This window comes from Hyla sarda, unplaced genomic scaffold (genome assembly GCF_029499605.1).
Source record: "Hyla sarda isolate aHylSar1 unplaced genomic scaffold, aHylSar1.hap1 scaffold_178, whole genome shotgun sequence".
NCBI classification, from domain to species: domain Eukaryota; kingdom Metazoa; phylum Chordata; class Amphibia; order Anura; family Hylidae; genus Hyla; species Hyla sarda.
Window position 1 is genome coordinate 302,911 of NW_026608424.1, and position 18,827 is coordinate 321,737.

At 46.3% G+C, this 18,827-nt stretch overlaps 6 non-coding genes and 1 pseudogene across 6 annotated transcripts; all 7 read left to right on the forward strand.

Moving 5' to 3' along the window:
• Positions 1–348: 348 nt before the first annotated feature.
• On the forward strand, positions 349–539 carry LOC130313651 (U2 spliceosomal RNA). Its single transcript, XR_008861545.1, has one exon. It is a non-coding gene; the product is annotated as a U2 spliceosomal RNA (small nuclear RNA).
• A 2,083-nt stretch (positions 540–2,622) lies between these two features.
• LOC130313592 (U2 spliceosomal RNA) lies at positions 2,623–2,813 on the forward strand. The gene has a single exon (XR_008861492.1). It is a non-coding gene; the product is annotated as a U2 spliceosomal RNA (small nuclear RNA).
• A 2,091-nt stretch (positions 2,814–4,904) lies between these two features.
• On the forward strand, positions 4,905–5,095 carry LOC130313593 (U2 spliceosomal RNA). Its single transcript, XR_008861493.1, has one exon. It is a non-coding gene; the product is annotated as a U2 spliceosomal RNA (small nuclear RNA).
• A 2,085-nt stretch (positions 5,096–7,180) lies between these two features.
• On the forward strand, positions 7,181–7,371 carry LOC130313652 (U2 spliceosomal RNA). Its single transcript, XR_008861546.1, has one exon. It is a non-coding gene; the product is annotated as a U2 spliceosomal RNA (small nuclear RNA).
• A 2,086-nt stretch (positions 7,372–9,457) lies between these two features.
• Positions 9,458–9,648, forward strand: LOC130313594 (U2 spliceosomal RNA). The gene has a single exon (XR_008861494.1). It is a non-coding gene; the product is annotated as a U2 spliceosomal RNA (small nuclear RNA).
• A 2,091-nt stretch (positions 9,649–11,739) lies between these two features.
• On the forward strand, positions 11,740–11,930 carry LOC130313596 (U2 spliceosomal RNA). The gene has a single exon (XR_008861495.1). It is a non-coding gene; the product is annotated as a U2 spliceosomal RNA (small nuclear RNA).
• Positions 11,931–14,022: 2,092 nt separating this feature from the next.
• On the forward strand, positions 14,023–14,240 carry LOC130313699 (U2 spliceosomal RNA; annotated as a pseudogene).
• Positions 14,241–18,827: the final 4,587 nt, after the last annotated feature.

An 18,827-nucleotide genomic window follows, 5' to 3' on the forward strand; every position in this document is an offset into this window, starting at 1 on the left:
GGGGACAGCCAAGGAGGCATCTGCAGGCAACAAAGGTAGGTGTGTGCTTGTGTGTGTGTTTCCTATGCAGATCCTAAGCCCAGTGTCACATGCAAGTAGGAGGAGTAAGAAGGGTTCCTGGCAAATCCGGGTTATGGATTGCATTTAAAAAGGCCCCGTGGGAGTGCAATGGGCCCCTGTCTTGCTGCTTAGCAATAATGGTATGGGTTTAGGTTCTGCTGTGTGTACTGGTGGTTGACTGCCCCCCAGCCCAGAGTGTGCATGGAAAATTGTCTGGCAGCCTCCCTGACAGCAAGCAGTGATAGTGCCCATGAAGGGGACCTTGTTGGGCCCGCCCCTTTCACGGTTATCGCTTCTCGGCCTTTTGGCTAAGATCAAGTGTAGTATCTGTTCTTATCAGTTTAATATCTGATACGTCCCCTATCTGGGGACCACATATTAAATGGATTTTTGAGAACGGGGGCCGATTTCGAAGCTTGCTTCCGTCGCCCTATGCATTGACCCGATATGGCAGTATCTTCGGGTACAGTGCACCACCCCCTTACAGGGTTAAAAAGAAAGATTCCTACTTTCATTGCTACCTGCTTGCTGGCTAGCCAGCTAGCCAGCCCTGTGGGCCTTGCTGCTGCTGCAGCCAAAAAACAAAAGGTGGTGCTTCTGCTGCTTCTGCTTCTGCTTGTGTCTGGCCCCTGTTGGAGCGTCCAGGCACAGGACTTCTGCTGCTGCTGACTAAATGGCCTCCTTAATTGGATCATTTGAGTAGCCAGCACACCTGTGCAGGTAGGGCATGACATGATAGGCAGCTGCCTTGATAGCGGGTGGGTGCTGAATGTTCCTAATTGACAAAATAAGATTAATGCTTATGAAGAAATATAAAATCTCATCCCTTCCCCAATATCGCGCCACACCCCTACCCCTTAATTCCCTGGTTGAACTTGATGGACATATGTCTCTTTTCGACCGTACTAACTATGTAACTATGTAACATAACATGGGGGGGGGGGGGGGTCTCCTGGCTGTTCACACAGGTGTGTCATTGCTGTACATTGACCATGCATTGCTTCTGTGGTATTGCAAAGGCAAAGACAAATGCTTCCAGCCATCCATTGCACTAATGGATTGGTCATCAGCTGGCTGTCTATGTCCCGCATCAATATAGACCAAAGTACAGAGGGTTAGGCTATGCTATTGTGCACCTACCTGATGCATCAGAAGGTGCGAGGCCCTTGCTAAATTCTGTGCACAGACTTTGAGATCTATGCTTTAGACTGTATCTAAACCTGCTCCAACATGGACTGACATTCTGGCCTACTTTCAGCCGATGCGACTTGTCTGTCGCTGAACAGTCGCTTTTTATGTATTCAGCACCTATGTATAATGTTGTAAAAATGCTCTAGAAGCTAAAGTCGCAGAAATGTCACACATATTTGGCCTGCAACTTTCTGTGCGACAAATTCAGACAGGAAAAATCAGTATAAATCCTTAGAAAATTATCCCCCAGTGTCTCCATCTGCTGGCGGTATTGAATAAGCATTGCTGCACTGATGGGGTATGCATTAGACGAAAAAAAAGAAGAAAAAGAAGAATAATACGCCCAGAAAAGAGGCGAAAAGGAGAAAAACGTAAAAAAACGTGAAAAAAAAGTAAGAGGAAGAGAAGGGAAAAAAAGGTGGAAATGGGTTTAAAAGTGATTTCGGCGGAGAAATATATATATATATATATATATATATATATATATATATATATATATGCGCACACACACACATAGATATAAACGTATTCTCCGTTGAGATATTGCAGCCGCTGCTGTGTCCAGGCCCAGGAGCCTTAGCACTGTGCTGTGATGTCACTCAATACCACTGACATCACTAGGTGTAAACAACATCTCTCCTTTGCTGTGTATGTGACTATGGAGCTGTTTGGTGATGTCGTCTATTACGGCCTTCATAGAAGCAACAGGAGATTGTTGCATCCATCTAGAACCCTCAGAACTACAGTGCTATGATGTCACTCACTTCCACAGGCCTTGCAGAGTGTAAACAACAACAACCCAGCTTTGTTGTGTATGTAACCATAGGGATTTGTGATGTCACCTAGAACCTTCACAGCAGCGACAGCTTTATGAGGAGCATCAGCACTGCTCTGCCTGAGCAGAACCATCACCGCCATAGGTTGTCAAATAACCCGGATTTAACCCACACAGGTAAGTCCAATGGGGTGCAGGCATGTCCTCTATGCTTACAGCTTCCCGTGGGTGTTGGTTTGATACCGTTTGGGGACAGCCAAGGAGGCATCTGCAGGCAACAAAGGTAGGTGTGTGCTTGTGTGTGTGTTTCCTATGCAGATCCTAAGCCCAGTGTCACATGCAAGTAGGAGGAGTAAGAAGGGTTCCTGGCAAATCCGGGTTATGGATTGCATTTAAAAAGGCCCCGTGGGAGTGCAATGGGCCCCTGTCTTGCTGCTTAGCAATAATGGTATGGGTTTAGGTTCTGCTGTGTGTACTGGTGGTTGACTGCCCCCCAGCCCAGAGTGTGCATGGAAAATTGTCTGGCAGCCTCCCTGACAGCAAGCAGTGATAGTGCCCATGAAGGGGACCTTGTTGGGCCCGCCCCTTTCACGGTTATCGCTTCTCGGCCTTTTGGCTAAGATCAAGTGTAGTATCTGTTCTTATCAGTTTAATATCTGATACGTCCCCTATCTGGGGACCATATATTAAATGGATTTTTGAGAACGGGGGCCGATTTCGAAGCTTGCTTCCGTCGCCCTATGCATTGACCCGATATGGCAGTATCTTCGGGTACAGTGCACCACCCCCTTACAGGGTTAAAAAGAAAGATTCCTACTTTCATTGCTACCTGCTTGCTGGCTAGCCAGCTAGCCAGCCCTGTGGGCCTTGCTGCTGCTGCAGCCAAAAAACAAAAGGTGGTGCTTCTGCTGCTTCTGCTTCTGCTTGTGTCTGGCCCCTGTTGGAGCGTCCAGGCACAGGACTTCTGCTGCTGCTGACTAAATGGCCTCCTTAATTGGATCATTTGAGTAGCCAGCACACCTGTGCAGGTAGGGCATGACATGATAGGCAGCTGCCTTGATAGCGGGTGGGTGCTGAATGTTCCTAATTGACAAAATAAGATTAATGCTTATGAAGAAATATAAAATCTCATCCCTTCCCCAATATCGCGCCACACCCCTACCCCTTAATTCCCTGGTTGAACTTGATGGACATATGTCTTTTTTCGACCGTACTAACTATGTAACTATGTAACATAACATGGGGGGGGGGGGGTCTCCTGGCTGTTCACACAGGTGTGTCATTGCTGTACATTGACCATGCATTGCTTCTGTGGTATTGCAAAGGCAAAGACAAATGCTTCCAGCCATCCATTGCACTAATGGATTGGTCATCAGCTGGCTGTCTATGTCCCGCATCAATATAGACCAAAGTACAGAGGGTTAGGCTATGCTATTGTGCACCTACCTGATGCATCAGAAGGTGCGAGGCCCTTGCTAAATTCTGTGCACAGACTTTGAGATCTATGCTTTAGACTGTATCTAAACCTGCTCCAACATGGACTGACATTCTGGCCTACTTTCAGCCGATGCGACTTGTCTGTCGCTGAACAGTCGCTTTTTATGTATTCAGCACCTATGTATAATGTTGTAAAAATGCTCTAGAAGCTAAAGTCGCAGAAATGTCACACATATTTGGCCTGCAACTTTCTGTGCGACAAATTCAGACAGGAAAAATCAGTATAAATCCTTAGAAAATTATCCCCCAGTGTCTCCATCTGCTGGCGGTATTGAATAAGCATTGCTGCACTGATGGGGTATGCATTAGACGAAAAAAAAGAAGAAAAAGAAGAATAATACGCCCAGAAAAGAGGCGAAAAGGAGAAAAACGTAAAAAAACGTGAAAAAAAAGTAAGAGGAAGAGAAGGGAAAAAAAGGTGGAAATGGGTTTAAAAGTGATTTCGGCGGAGAAATATATATATATATATATATATATATATATATATATATATATATATATATATATATGCGCACACACACACATAGATATAAACGTATTCTCCGTTGAGATATTGCAGCCGCTGCTGTGTCCAGGCCCAGGAGCCTTAGCACTGTGCTGTGATGTCACTCAATACCACTGACATCACTAGGTGTAAACAACATCTCTCCTTTGCTGTGTATGTGACTATGGAGCTGTTTGGTGATGTCGTCTATTACGGCCTTCATAGAAGCAACAGGAGATTGTTGCATCCATCTTGAACCCTCAGAACTACAGTGCTATGATGTCACTCACTTCCACAGGCCTTGCAGAGTGTAAACAACAACAACCCAGCTTTGTTGTGTATGTAACCATAGGGATTTGTGATGTCACCTAGAACCTTCACAGCAGCGACAGCTTTATGAGGAGCATCAGCACTGCTCTGCCTGAGCAGAACCATCACCGCCATAGGTTGTCAAATAACCCGGATTTAACCCACACAGGTAAGTCCAATGGGGTGCAGGCATGTCCTCTATGCTTACAGCTTCCCGTGGGTGTTGGTTTGATACCGTTTGGGGACAGCCAAGGAGGCATCTGCAGGCAACAAAGGTAGGTGTGTGCTTGTGTGTGTGTTTCCTATGCAGATCCTAAGCCCAGTGTCACATGCAAGTAGGAGGAGTAAGAAGGGTTCCTGGCAAATCCGGGTTATGGATTGCATTTAAAAAGGCCCCGTGGGAGTGCAATGGGCCCCTGTCTTGCTGCTTAGCAATAATGGTATGGGTTTAGGTTCTGCTGTGTGTACTGGTGGTTGACTGCCCCCCAGCCCAGAGTGTGCATGGAAAATTGTCTGGCAGCCTCCCTGACAGCAAGCAGTGATAGTGCCCATGAAGGGGACCTTGTTGGGCCCGCCCCTTTCACGGTTATCGCTTCTCGGCCTTTTGGCTAAGATCAAGTGTAGTATCTGTTCTTATCAGTTTAATATCTGATACGTCCCCTATCTGGGGACCATATATTAAATGGATTTTTGAGAACGGGGGCCGATTTCGAAGCTTGCTTCCGTCGCCCTATGCATTGACCCGATATGGCAGTATCTTCGGGTACAGTGCACCACCCCCTTACAGGGTTAAAAAGAAAGATTCCTACTTTCATTGCTACCTGCTTGCTGGCTAGCCAGCTAGCCAGCCCTGTGGGCCTTGCTGCTGCTGCAGCCAAAAAACAAAAGGTGGTGCTGCTGCTGCTTCTGCTGCTTCTGCTTCTGCTTGTGTCTGGCCCCTGTTGGAGCGTCCAGGCACAGGACTTCTGCTGCTGCTGACTAAATGGCCTCCTTAATTGGATCATTTGAGTAGCCAGCACACCTGTGCAGGTAGGGCATGACATGATAGGCAGCTGCCTTGATAGCGGGTGGGTGCTGAATGTTCCTAATTGACAAAATAAGATTAATGCTTATGAAGAAATATAAAATCTCATCCCTTCCCCAATATCGCGCCACACCCCTACCCCTTAATTCCCTGGTTGAACTTGATGGACATATGTCTTTTTTCGACCGTACTAACTATGTAACTATGTAACATAACATGGGGGGGGGGGGTCTCCTGGCTGTTCACACAGGTGTGTCATTGCTGTACATTGACCATGCATTGCTTCTGTGGTATTGCAAAGGCAAAGACAAATGCTTCCAGCCATCCATTGCACTAATGGATTGGTCATCAGCTGGCTGTCTATGTCCCGCATCAATATAGACCAAAGTACAGAGGGTTAGGCTATGCTATTGTGCACCTACCTGATGCATCAGAAGGTGCGAGGCCCTTGCTAAATTCTGTGCACAGACTTTGAGATCTATGCTTTAGACTGTATCTAAACCTGCTCCAACATGGACTGACATTCTGGCCTACTTTCAGCCGATGCGACTTGTCTGTCGCTGAACAGTCGCTTTTTATGTATTCAGCACCTATGTATAATGTTGTAAAAATGCTCTAGAAGCTAAAGTCGCAGAAATGTCACACATATTTGGCCTGCAACTTTCTGTGCGACAAATTCAGACAGGAAAAATCAGTATAAATCCTTAGAAAATTATCCCCCAGTGTCTCCATCTGCTGGCGGTATTGAATAAGCATTGCTGCACTGATGGGGTATGCATTAGACGAAAAAAAAGAAGAAAAAGAAGAATAATACGCCCAGAAAAGAGGCGAAAAGGAGAAAAACGTAAAAAAACGTGAAAAAAAAGTAAGAGGAAGAGAAGGGAAAAAAAGGTGGAAATGGGTTTAAAAGTGATTTCGGCGGAGAAATATATATATATATATATATATATATATATATATATATATATGCGCACACACACACATAGATATAAACGTATTCTCCGTTGAGATATTGCAGCCGCTGCTGTGTCCAGGCCCAGGAGCCTTAGCACTGTGCTGTGATGTCACTCAATACCACTGACATCACTAGGTGTAAACAACATCTCTCCTTTGCTGTGTATGTGACTATGGAGCTGTTTGGTGATGTCGTCTATTACGGCCTTCATAGAAGCAACAGGAGATTGTTGCATCCATCTTGAACCCTCAGAACTACAGTGCTATGATGTCACTCACTTCCACAGGCCTTGCAGAGTGTAAACAACAACAACCCAGCTTTGTTGTGTATGTAACCATAGGGATTTGTGATGTCACCTAGAACCTTCACAGCAGCGACAGCTTTATGAGGAGCATCAGCACTGCTCTGCCTGAGCAGAACCATCACCGCCATAGGTTGTCAAATAACCCGGATTTAACCCACACAGGTAAGTCCAATGGGGTGCAGGCATGTCCTCTATGCTTACAGCTTCCCGTGGGTGTTGGTTTGATACCGTTTGGGGACAGCCAAGGAGGCATCTGCAGGCAACAAAGGTAGGTGTGTGCTTGTGTGTGTGTTTCCTATGCAGATCCTAAGCCCAGTGTCACATGCAAGTAGGAGGAGTAAGAAGGGTTCCTGGCAAATCCGGGTTATGGATTGCATTTAAAAAGGCCCCGTGGGAGTGCAATGGGCCCCTGTCTTGCTGCTTAGCAATAATGGTATGGGTTTAGGTTCTGCTGTGTGTACTGGTGGTTGACTGCCCCCCAGCCCAGAGTGTGCATGGAAAATTGTCTGGCAGCCTCCCTGACAGCAAGCAGTGATAGTGCCCATGAAGGGGACCTTGTTGGGCCCGCCCCTTTCACGGTTATCGCTTCTCGGCCTTTTGGCTAAGATCAAGTGTAGTATCTGTTCTTATCAGTTTAATATCTGATACGTCCCCTATCTGGGGACCACATATTAAATGGATTTTTGAGAACGGGGGCCGATTTCGAAGCTTGCTTCCGTCGCCCTATGCATTGACCCGATATGGCAGTATCTTCGGGTACAGTGCACCACCCCCTTACAGGGTTAAAAAGAAAGATTCCTACTTTCATTGCTATCTGCTTGCTGGCTAGCCAGCTAGCCAGCCCTGTGGGCCTTGCTGCTGCTGCAGCCAAAAAACAAAAGGTGGTGCTGCTGCTGCTTCTGCTGCTTCTGCTTCTGCTTGTGTCTGGCCCCTGTTGGAGCGTCCAGGCACAGGACTTCTGCTGCTGCTGACTAAATGGCCTCCTTAATTGGATCATTTGAGTAGCCAGCACACCTGTGCAGGTAGGGCATGACATGATAGGCAGCTGCCTTGATAGCGGGTGGGTGCTGAATGTTCCTAATTGACAAAATAAGATTAATGCTTATGAAGAAATATAAAATCTCATCCCTTCCCCAATATCGCGCCACACCCCTACCCCTTAATTCCCTGGTTGAACTTGATGGACATATGTCTTTTTTCGACCGTACTAACTATGTAACTATGTAACATAACATGGGGGGGGGGGTCTCCTGGCTGTTCACACAGGTGTGTCATTGCTGTACATTGACCATGCATTGCTTCTGTGGTATTGCAAAGGCAAAGACAAATGCTTCCAGCCATCCATTGCACTAATGGATTGGTCATCAGCTGGCTGTCTATGTCCCGCATCAATATAGACCAAAGTACAGAGGGTTAGGCTATGCTATTGTGCACCTACCTGATGCATCAGAAGGTGCGAGGCCCTTGCTAAATTCTGTGCACAGACTTTGAGATCTATGCTTTAGACTGTATCTAAACCTGCTCCAACATGGACTGACATTCTGGCCTACTTTCAGCCGATGCGACTTGTCTGTCGCTGAACAGTCGCTTTTTATGTATTCAGCACCTATGTATAATGTTGTAAAAATGCTCTAGAAGCTAAAGTCGCAGAAATGTCACACATATTTGGCCTGCAACTTTCTGTGCGACAAATTCAGACAGGAAAAATCAGTATAAATCCTTAGAAAATTATCCCCCAGTGTCTCCATCTGCTGGCGGTATTGAATAAGCATTGCTGCACTGATGGGGTATGCATTAGACGAAAAAAAAGAAGAAAAAGAAGAATAATACGCCCAGAAAAGAGGCGAAAAGGAGAAAAACGTAAAAAAACGTGAAAAAAAAGTAAGAGGAAGAGAAGGGAAAAAAAGGTGGAAATGGGTTTAAAAGTGATTTCGGCGGAGAAATATATATATATATATATATATATATATATATATATATATATATGCGCACACACACACATAGATATAAACGTATTCTCCGTTGAGATATTGCAGCCGCTGCTGTGTCCAGGCCCAGGAGCCTTAGCACTGTGCTGTGATGTCACTCAATACCACTGACATCACTAGGTGTAAACAACATCTCTCCTTTGCTGTGTATGTGACTATGGAGCTGTTTGGTGATGTCGTCTATTACGGCCTTCATAGAAGCAACAGGAGATTGTTGCATCCATCTTGAACCCTCAGAACTACAGTGCTATGATGTCACTCACTTCCACAGGCCTTGCAGAGTGTAAACAACAACAACCCAGCTTTGTTGTGTATGTAACCATAGGGATTTGTGATGTCACCTAGAACCTTCACAGCAGCGACAGCTTTATGAGGAGCATCAGCACTGCTCTGCCTGAGCAGAACCATCACCGCCATAGGTTGTCAAATAACCCGGATTTAACCCACACAGGTAAGTCCAATGGGGTGCAGGCATGTCCTCTATGCTGACAGCTTCCCGTGGGTGTTGGTTTGATACCGTTTGGGGACAGCCAAGGAGGCATCTGCAGGCAACAAAGGTAGGTGTGTGCTTGTGTGTGTGTTTCCTATGCAGATCCTAAGCCCAGTGTCACATGCAAGTAGGAGGAGTAAGAAGGGTTCCTGGCAAATCCGGGTTATGGATTGCATTTAAAAAGGCCCCGTGGGAGTGCAATGGGCCCCTGTCTTGCTGCTTAGCAATAATGGTATGGGTTTAGGTTCTGCTGTGTGTACTGGTGGTTGACTGCCCCCCAGCCCAGAGTGTGCATGGAAAATTGTCTGGCAGCCTCCCTGACAGCAAGCAGTGATAGTGCCCATGAAGGGGACCTTGTTGGGCCCGCCCCTTTCACGGTTATCGCTTCTCGGCCTTTTGGCTAAGATCAAGTGTAGTATCTGTTCTTATCAGTTTAATATCTGATACGTCCCCTATCTGGGGACCATATATTAAATGGATTTTTGAGAACGGGGGCCGATTTCGAAGCTTGCTTCCGTCGCCCTATGCATTGACCCGATATGGCAGTATCTTCGGGTACAGTGCACCACCCCCTTACAGGGTTAAAAAGAAAGATTCCTACTTTCATTGCTACCTGCTTGCTGGCTAGCCAGCTAGCCAGCCCTGTGGGCCTTGCTGCTGCTGCAGCCAAAAAACAAAAGGTGGTGCTGCTGCTGCTTCTGCTGCTTCTGCTTCTGCTTGTGTCTGGCCCCTGTTGGAGCGTCCAGGCACAGGACTTCTGCTGCTGCTGACTAAATGGCCTCCTTAATTGGATCATTTGAGTAGCCAGCACACCTGTGCAGGTAGGGCATGACATGATAGGCAGCTGCCTTGATAGCGGGTGGGTGCTGAATGTTCCTAATTGACAAAATAAGATTAATGCTTATGAAGAAATATAAAATCTCATCCCTTCCCCAATATCGCGCCACACCCCTACCCCTTAATTCCCTGGTTGAACTTGATGGACATATGTCTTTTTTCGACCGTACTAACTATGTAACTATGTAACATAACATGGGGGGGGGGGGTCTCCTGGCTGTTCACACAGGTGTGTCATTGCTGTACATTGACCATGCATTGCTTCTGTGGTATTGCAAAGGCAAAGACAAATGCTTCCAGCCATCCATTGCACTAATGGATTGGTCATCAGCTGGCTGTCTATGTCCCGCATCAATATAGACCAAAGTACAGAGGGTTAGGCTATGCTATTGTGCACCTACCTGATGCATCAGAAGGTGCGAGGCCCTTGCTAAATTCTGTGCACAGACTTTGAGATCTATGCTTTAGACTGTATCTAAACCTGCTCCAACATGGACTGACATTCTGGCCTACTTTCAGCCGATGCGACTTGTCTGTCGCTGAACAGTCGCTTTTTATGTATTCAGCACCTATGTATAATGTTGTAAAAATGCTCTAGAAGCTAAAGTCGCAGAAATGTCACACATATTTGGCCTGCAACTTTCTGTGCGACAAATTCAGACAGGAAAAATCAGTATAAATCCTTAGAAAATTATCCCCCAGTGTCTCCATCTGCTGGCGGTATTGAATAAGCATTGCTGCACTGATGGGGTATGCATTAGACGAAAAAAAAGAAGAAAAAGAAGAATAATACGCCCAGAAAAGAGGCGAAAAGGAGAAAAACGTAAAAAAACGTGAAAAAAAAGTAAGAGGAAGAGAAGGGAAAAAAAGGTGGAAATGGGTTTAAAAGTGATTTCGGCGGAGAAATATATATATATATATATATATATATATATATATATATATATATATATGCGCACACACACACATAGATATAAACGTATTCTCCGTTGAGATATTGCAGCCGCTGCTGTGTCCAGGCCCAGGAGCCTTAGCACTGTGCTGTGATGTCACTCAATACCACTGACATCACTAGGTGTAAACAACATCTCTCCTTTGCTGTGTATGTGACTATGGAGCTGTTTGGTGATGTCGTCTATTACGGCCTTCATAGAAGCAACAGGAGATTGTTGCATCCATCTTGAACCCTCAGAACTACAGTGCTATGATGTCACTCACTTCCACAGGCCTTGCAGAGTGTAAACAACAACAACCCAGCTTTGTTGTGTATGTAACCATAGGGATTTGTGATGTCACCTAGAACCTTCACAGCAGCGACAGCTTTATGAGGAGCATCAGCACTGCTCTGCCTGAGCAGAACCATCACCGCCATAGGTTGTCAAATAACCCGGATTTAACCCACACAGGTAAGTCCAATGGGGTGCAGGCATGTCCTCTATGCTTACAGCTTCCCGTGGGTGTTGGTTTGATACCGTTTGGGGACAGCCAAGGAGGCATCTGCAGGCAACAAAGGTAGGTGTGTGCTTGTGTGTGTGTTTCCTATGCAGATCCTAAGCCCAGTGTCACATGCAAGTAGGAGGAGTAAGAAGGGTTCCTGGCAAATCCGGGTTATGGATTGCATTTAAAAAGGCCCCGTGGGAGTGCAATGGGCCCCTGTCTTGCTGCTTAGCAATAATGGTATGGGTTTAGGTTCTGCTGTGTGTACTGGTGGTTGACTGCCCCCCAGCCCAGAGTGTGCATGGAAAATTGTCTGGCAGCCTCCCTGACAGCAAGCAGTGATAGTGCCCATGAAGGGGACCTTGTTGGGCCCGCCCCTTTCACGGTTATCGCTTCTCGGCCTTTTGGCTAAGATCAAGTGTAGTATCTGTTCTTATCAGTTTAATATCTGATACGTCCCCTATCTGGGGACCATATATTAAATGGATTTTTGAGAACGGGGGCCGATTTCGAAGCTTGCTTCCGTCGCCCTATGCATTGACCCGATATGGCAGTATCTTCGGGTACAGTGCACCACCCCCTTACAGGGTTAAAAAGAAAGATTCCTACTTTCATTGCTACCTGCTTGCTGGCTAGCCAGCTAGCCAGCCCTGTGGGCCTTGCTGCTGCTGCAGCCAAAAAACAAAAGGTGGTGCTGCTGCTGCTTCTGCTGCTTCTGCTTCTGCTTGTGTCTGGCCCCTGTTGGAGCGTCCAGGCACAGGACTTCTGCTGCTGCTGACTAAATGGCCTCCTTAATTGGATCATTTGAGTAGCCAGCACACCTGTGCAGGTAGGGCATGACATGATAGGCAGCTGCCTTGATAGCGGGTGGGTGCTGAATGTTCCTAATTGACAAAATAAGATTAATGCTTATGAAGAAATATAAAATCTCATCCCTTCCCCAATATCGCGCCACACCCCTACCCCTTAATTCCCTGGTTGAACTTGATGGACATATGTCTTTTTTCGACCGTACTAACTATGTAACTATGTAACATAACATGGGGGGGGGGGGGTCTCCTGGCTGTTCACACAGGTGTGTCATTGCTGTACATTGACCATGCATTGCTTCTGTGGTATTGCAAAGGCAAAGACAAATGCTTCCAGCCATCCATTGCACTAATGGATTGGTCATCAGCTGGCTGTCTATGTCCCGCATCAATATAGACCAAAGTACAGAGGGTTAGGCTATGCTATTGTGCACCTACCTGATGCATCAGAAGGTGCGAGGCCCTTGCTAAATTCTGTGCACAGACTTTGAGATCTATGCTTTAGACTGTATCTAAACCTGCTCCAACATGGACTGACATTCTGGCCTACTTTCAGCCGATGCGACTTGTCTGTCGCTGAACAGTCGCTTTTTATGTATTCAGCACCTATGTATAATGTTGTAAAAATGCTCTAGAAGCTAAAGTCGCAGAAATGTCACACATATTTGGCCTGCAACTTTCTGTGCGACAAATTCAGACAGGAAAAATCAGTATAAATCCTTAGAAAATTATCCCCCAGTGTCTCCATCTGCTGGCGGTATTGAATAAGCATTGCTGCACTGATGGGGTATGCATTAGACGAAAAAAAAGAAGAAAAAGAAGAATAATACGCCCAGAAAAGAGGCGAAAAGGAGAAAAACGTAAAAAAACGTGAAAAAAAAGTAAGAGGAAGAGAAGGGAAAAAAAGGTGGAAATGGGTTTAAAAGTGATTTCGGCGGAGAAATATATATATATATATATATATATATATATATATATATATATATATATGCGCACACACACACATAGATATAAACGTATTCTCCGTTGAGATATTGCAGCCGCTGCTGTGTCCAGGCCCAGGAGCCTTAGCACTGTGCTGTGATGTCACTCAATACCACTGACATCACTAGGTGTAAACAACATCTCTCCTTTGCTGTGTATGTGACTATGGAGCTGTTTGGTGATGTCGTCTATTACGGCCTTCATAGAAGCAACAGGAGATTGTTGCATCCATCTTGAACCCTCAGAACTACAGTGCTATGATGTCACTCACTTCCACAGGCCTTGCAGAGTGTAAACAACAACAACCCAGCTTTGTTGTGTATGTAACCATAGGGATTTGTGATGTCACCTAGAACCTTCACAGCAGCGACAGCTTTATGAGGAGCATCAGCACTGCTCTGCCTGAGCAGAACCATCACCGCCATAGGTTGTCAAATAACCCGGATTTAACCCACACAGGTAAGTCCAATGGGGTGCAGGCATGTCCTCTATGCTTACAGCTTCCCGTGGGTGTTGGTTTGATACCGTTTGGGGACAGCCAAGGAGGCATCTGCAGGCAACAAAGGTAGGTGTGTGCTTGTGTGTGTGTTTCCTATGCAGATCCTAAGCCCAGTGTCACATGCAAGTAGGAGGAGTAAGAAGGGTTCCTGGCAAATCCGGGTTATGGATTGCATTTAAAAAGGCCCCGTGGGAGTGCAATGGGCCCCTGTCTTGCTGCTTAGCAATAATGGTATGGGTTTAGGTTCTGCTGTGTGTACTGGTGGTTGACTGCCCCCCAGCCCAGAGTGTGCATGGAAAATTGTCTGGCAGCCTCCCTGACAGCAAGCAGTGATAGTGCCCATGAAGGGGACCTTGTTGGGCCCGCCCCTTTCACGGTTATCGCTTCTCGGCCTTTTGGCTAAGATCAAGTGTAGTATCTGCATTTGGTCTGGTCGGAAGGTGTCTGTGGTACCCCGCTTCTCGGCCTTGGGGGATTGTCTCTCCTTACGGAGGGACTTCACCCCCTTGCTGCTATTGGGGAGCGGGCTTAGTCCACAGACAACGGGTTGCGATCCCCCTGTCTCTGGGACCTTGTGTCTCAGAAGGCATTTTCGGTACGTTGAGCGTTACCTGTAGCTTCGGAAGCACCTAGGGTACCCCCGACCTCTGCCTTGGGTAAGGGTTCCGCTTTTATAGCGGGATTCCGAGCCCCTGCTGCTATTGGGGAAGGGGCTTAGTCCCTGGGTGTGGAAGATGCCGTTCTCCTGGGCTTTCCCCTCTGGGGAAATGTCGATGCGAAATACCATCCGCATAGAGGTGTCGGAGAGCCATCGTCAGTTGAAGAACCTCCGCTTCATTGCGGAGGTGATTCTTCTTGACTACTTCCGCCTCAATAGGGAGGACATCCTGTGTCTAAATGACCAGGAAAGCCGTGGCCTGTATACCGTCACCTTCACGGCCACGGCGTGTTGCGATAACATCTATGCAACCTTGTCTGGTGCGGACCAGAGGGACGATCGACTCGACGGTCTTTCGTTCCAGTTCCTCTATGGTGAGGAACATATACCGTTGGTGGTGGCTATGCACAGCCCTCATGTGACCACGGAGGATATAGCCACTTTTCTTCGACGATACTGCGAAGAGGTGCGATTCGCAAACAAAATCTTGAACTCCGTGCGGTTCTGGAACGGCAAGAGGAAGTTCTGGGTCAAGCTCCGTAAGGATCCCGGTGGTATTGGGGGTCTTTGCCATCCGCCCCCAAATTTTGCCATCGGGAGAGTTCGGGGCTTCCTGTTCTATCCTCAAATGCCTATGTATTGCCGAAATTGCTTGAGGTTTGGCCACACCCAGGAGACCTGCGGCGCGGAGCGTGTGATTCGCTGCAATAGGTGTGGCCAAGAAGGTCACATAGCCTCAAGATGTAGCCATACGATAAGGTGCAACCTCTGCGGAGAGGAAAATCACGATTTTAATTCCTGTCCCCATAAAGCAAAAACTACGATGGGTGGGTCAAGGCTGGGCCCACCCAAAGAGGGGACAGGACAAAAGACGTCCTTTTTTAAGATGCCCAAACCCCAGATGGCAGGTACTGATGGGTCCAGGCCCAAGACCTCTGGTGCTCCATCGGGGGGCCCACCGGTGGTAGTGCTAGGGGGAGGCCATGGGGATTCCACGAAGCCCGGGCGGGTGATCGAGTTTACTGCCCGGGAAATTGAAAGACGTCGATCGACTTCCTACCTGGCTCAAGAGCCCGCCAAAACATCTGAAGGGGGCTCACCTGTGGCGGGTGGCAGCCGACGGGCCTCGGTAGGGGCAGAGGTGGACCCAAAATTGCAGCATAAGCCAGGTACTGGCTTGGCCCAGGGTCGCCCTGCTCCGGACGAAGAGGCCCCGGTGAAAGCCCGCCGGAAGGGGAGCCAGGTGGCCAGGTCTGAGCCCGGTCCTGTTACTCCGCCTATACAGGACAGGGCCAAGAAGACAAGTGGCGCCAAACCAGGGTTTGCTGCCCCGCCAGCAGTGGACCCGGTGGGTAAAACTGGCCATCGTCGATCGATGGGGAAGTTGGAGCAACAGTCCTCAGCAACGCTTGCTGGGGAACAAGCGATGAAAACTTCCCAAGGTAGCGGCAAAGGTTCCGGAAAAGAGGCCTCACAGGCCCCTGTGCAGCAGTTCCAGTCGTCAAAAGATGAAAGAAGACGCAGATCCATCAGCCGGGGGCCAGAGATTACATCGAGTGAGAGCAACACAGAGGATATGGACAGCAGTGTGACATTTAAAAGACAAAGAGAAGAAGAAGAGGAAGACATTCAAAGGAAAGCGGCGTGCCGTAGTTCGGACGAGAGCGAGCTCAGGGTCGGGTCATCATCGATCTCAAGCTCCGACCCTCAGAACATCAAGGAGCTGATGACCCCGCAGGCGGGGGATGACGGTACGCAGCTTATTATTGACTTTGATTCTCCAAGCACGGACTCTCCATAAACTATGCCTATCCCTGTAAAAATTGCCTCACTCAATGTGAGGTCCTTAAAGAGCCCTGATCGCAGGGCTGCTTTATTTTCTTATCTAGAGACATGTGACTTTGACCTTTGCCTGCTACAAGAATGTGGAATCCCTAGTAAAATGGACTATAAAGACTTAAAAGAAGACTGGAAGCTGGGCCCATCCATATGGTCCGGTGCAAATGACTGTCGTTCTGTGGGTGTTGGGCTGCTCTGCCGAGGCCAGTCCTTTTCTATTCATACAGTAACTGAGATTGTGCCTGGCAGAGCTCTTTTAATTCATCTATATTTTAATGGACTTTTAATTCGTGTTTTAAATGTGTATGCCCCTCCTGATAAACAGGAGCGGGCAGAACTATTTGAAATTTTACCACTGTTTTGTGTTGGGTCTTCCCCCCTGCTGGTGGGAGGTGATTTTAACTGCATACGTGATGGGGAACACCGGCAGGGTGGGGATATTAATCGTAAAGACCGCACTTCTTACCTGCTTAAAAATTTTATTGATGATTTTAATTTGAAAGATTGCTGGAAGGATCTCTTGCCGGAGGACCCGGGCGCCACATGGTCCAATGGAAGAGTGAGCTCCAGAATCGATTTTATTTTTTCCTCTAGAGCTTTTAAACCCCTGAAATGCACGCTCGAGCAGAATATCTTCTCTGATCATAAGCTCCTCTTGGTGGGCCTGGAGCTAGAGGGGGAGCAAAAAGCAAAAAGGGGCCTCTGGAGATTAAACACCACACTCCTAGAGGACCCTGAGATAAAAGAGGAGTTTGTGCGGACCTACCAATGCTGGCAATCACAAAGAAAACCCCATGAGCCTATGCTGCACTGGTGGGAGGGCACCAAATCTAAAATCAGATTTTTTTTTATCAAAGCAGGTAAGAAGAAGGCAAAAATGGAAAAACAGTGGTTTTATGTTCTTAACATGCGTTTAAATGTACTTTTTAAATTGAAAGAAGCTGGTATGGATGTAGAAAATGATATTTTAAACCTTAAAACTGAAATAAAACATGCCATAGAAAAGAAAGGGAAACAAATCATTTTTAACTCACATGTGCAGCACCTGGAGGAGGGCGAGAAATGTTCCCGTTTCTTTTTTAAAAAAGTGATGAATAGGAGGGATATCATCCAAAACCTTGAGGGTGAATCCACTCCAAAAGGCATGTTAGATGCAGTTTTTAACTTCTACCAGCTTCTTTTTAATAAGAAAGATCTTAATCCATCCTTTTTAGAACATGTTCTTAATTCCCTTGATTTTAAGCTAGATGTTTTAGACCAGGAGGTTTTATCCCGTGATCTTAACTTAGATGAACTTTTATTTGTTTTTAAAAGTTTTTCTAGTGGGAAGGCCCCTGGGGAAGATGGTTTACCCATCGAATTTTATTTAGCTTTTTGGGATATTTTAAAGGATGATATGGTTTTATTGTATAAAGAAACTTTTATTGTTAATGAACTTCCCCCTTCCTGGAGGAGGGGGATTGTATCATTACTTTTTAAAAAGGGTGAAAAGGATATGCTAAAAAATTGGCGCCCCATCACACTTTTAAATGTCGATTATAAAGTTTTAGCCAAGTTATTAGCTGTCCGTTTTAAACCTTTTATTCATAAATTAATTCACCCAAATCAGGTTTGTGGGGTACCTGGAAGGTCTATAGCTGAATCCCTAAATATTTTAAGAGATGTTTTATGGTATTTTAAGGATAGAAATCAAACTGTAGCAATTTTATCCTTAGACTTTGAAAAAGCCTTTGATAGGGTCTCCCATGAATACCTGTTTTTAGTTCTTAAAAAGATGGCAGTGCCTGAAACGATTTTAAGCCGAATCATGCTTTTATACCGATCCTGTTTTAGTCAAGTCTCTGTTAATGGCTTTTTAACCAGCGGTGTTCCTCTTTTATCAGGTGTCAAACAGGGCTGCCCCCTGTCCCCACTCCTTTTTATTTGCGCAATCGAACCACTGATGGCCCTCCTCAGAAAAGACCGGGTAGTAAGAGGCGTACCGATACCTGGTGGAGGAGGGACCCATCTAAAGGTGTTGGGGTACATGGATGATGTCACCATACTGTGCCCGGACTCTCCATCCATGAGGGGGGCATTGAGGAACACCAGCTATTTCTGCGAGGTCTCTGGTTTTAAGCTAAACACAGATAAATGTGACTGTTTTTATATTGGCTCCTGGGATTCATCCATCACCCCAGGAGTTACAATGCAACAGGATCAAATTAAAGTTTTAGGTATTGTTTTTAACCAGGTCAATGATGGGAGCCCTAACTGGGATTCAGCTATAGCTAAGATGGAGAAGAAGATTTTAATGTGGAATCTTAGAAACCTTACCATGGAGGGGAAGATTTTAATAATAAAGATGGTTTTACTCCCTATTATGCTATACATTGCCATGGTATTTCCTCCATCTATTTTATACATAAAAAAAGTAACTAGAATTGTTTTTACTTTTTTATGGGGTTCAAAAATGGAGAAATTAAAGCGTGATTTTATGTACAAAAGTAAAGATAATGGCGGGAAAGATGTTCCTAACCTTTTTACTTTCTTTTACATAAAGTATTTTCTGTTTCTGTTTTAAAATTATTAAATCCGATGGCATTTTTAGCTGCTTTTTAAGGTACGCTGCGGGCATGGTTTTTAAAAGATGGTTGCGCATCCCTCTGAACGCTCCGGTGCTTCTGTGTCCCCCAAAACATTATGTG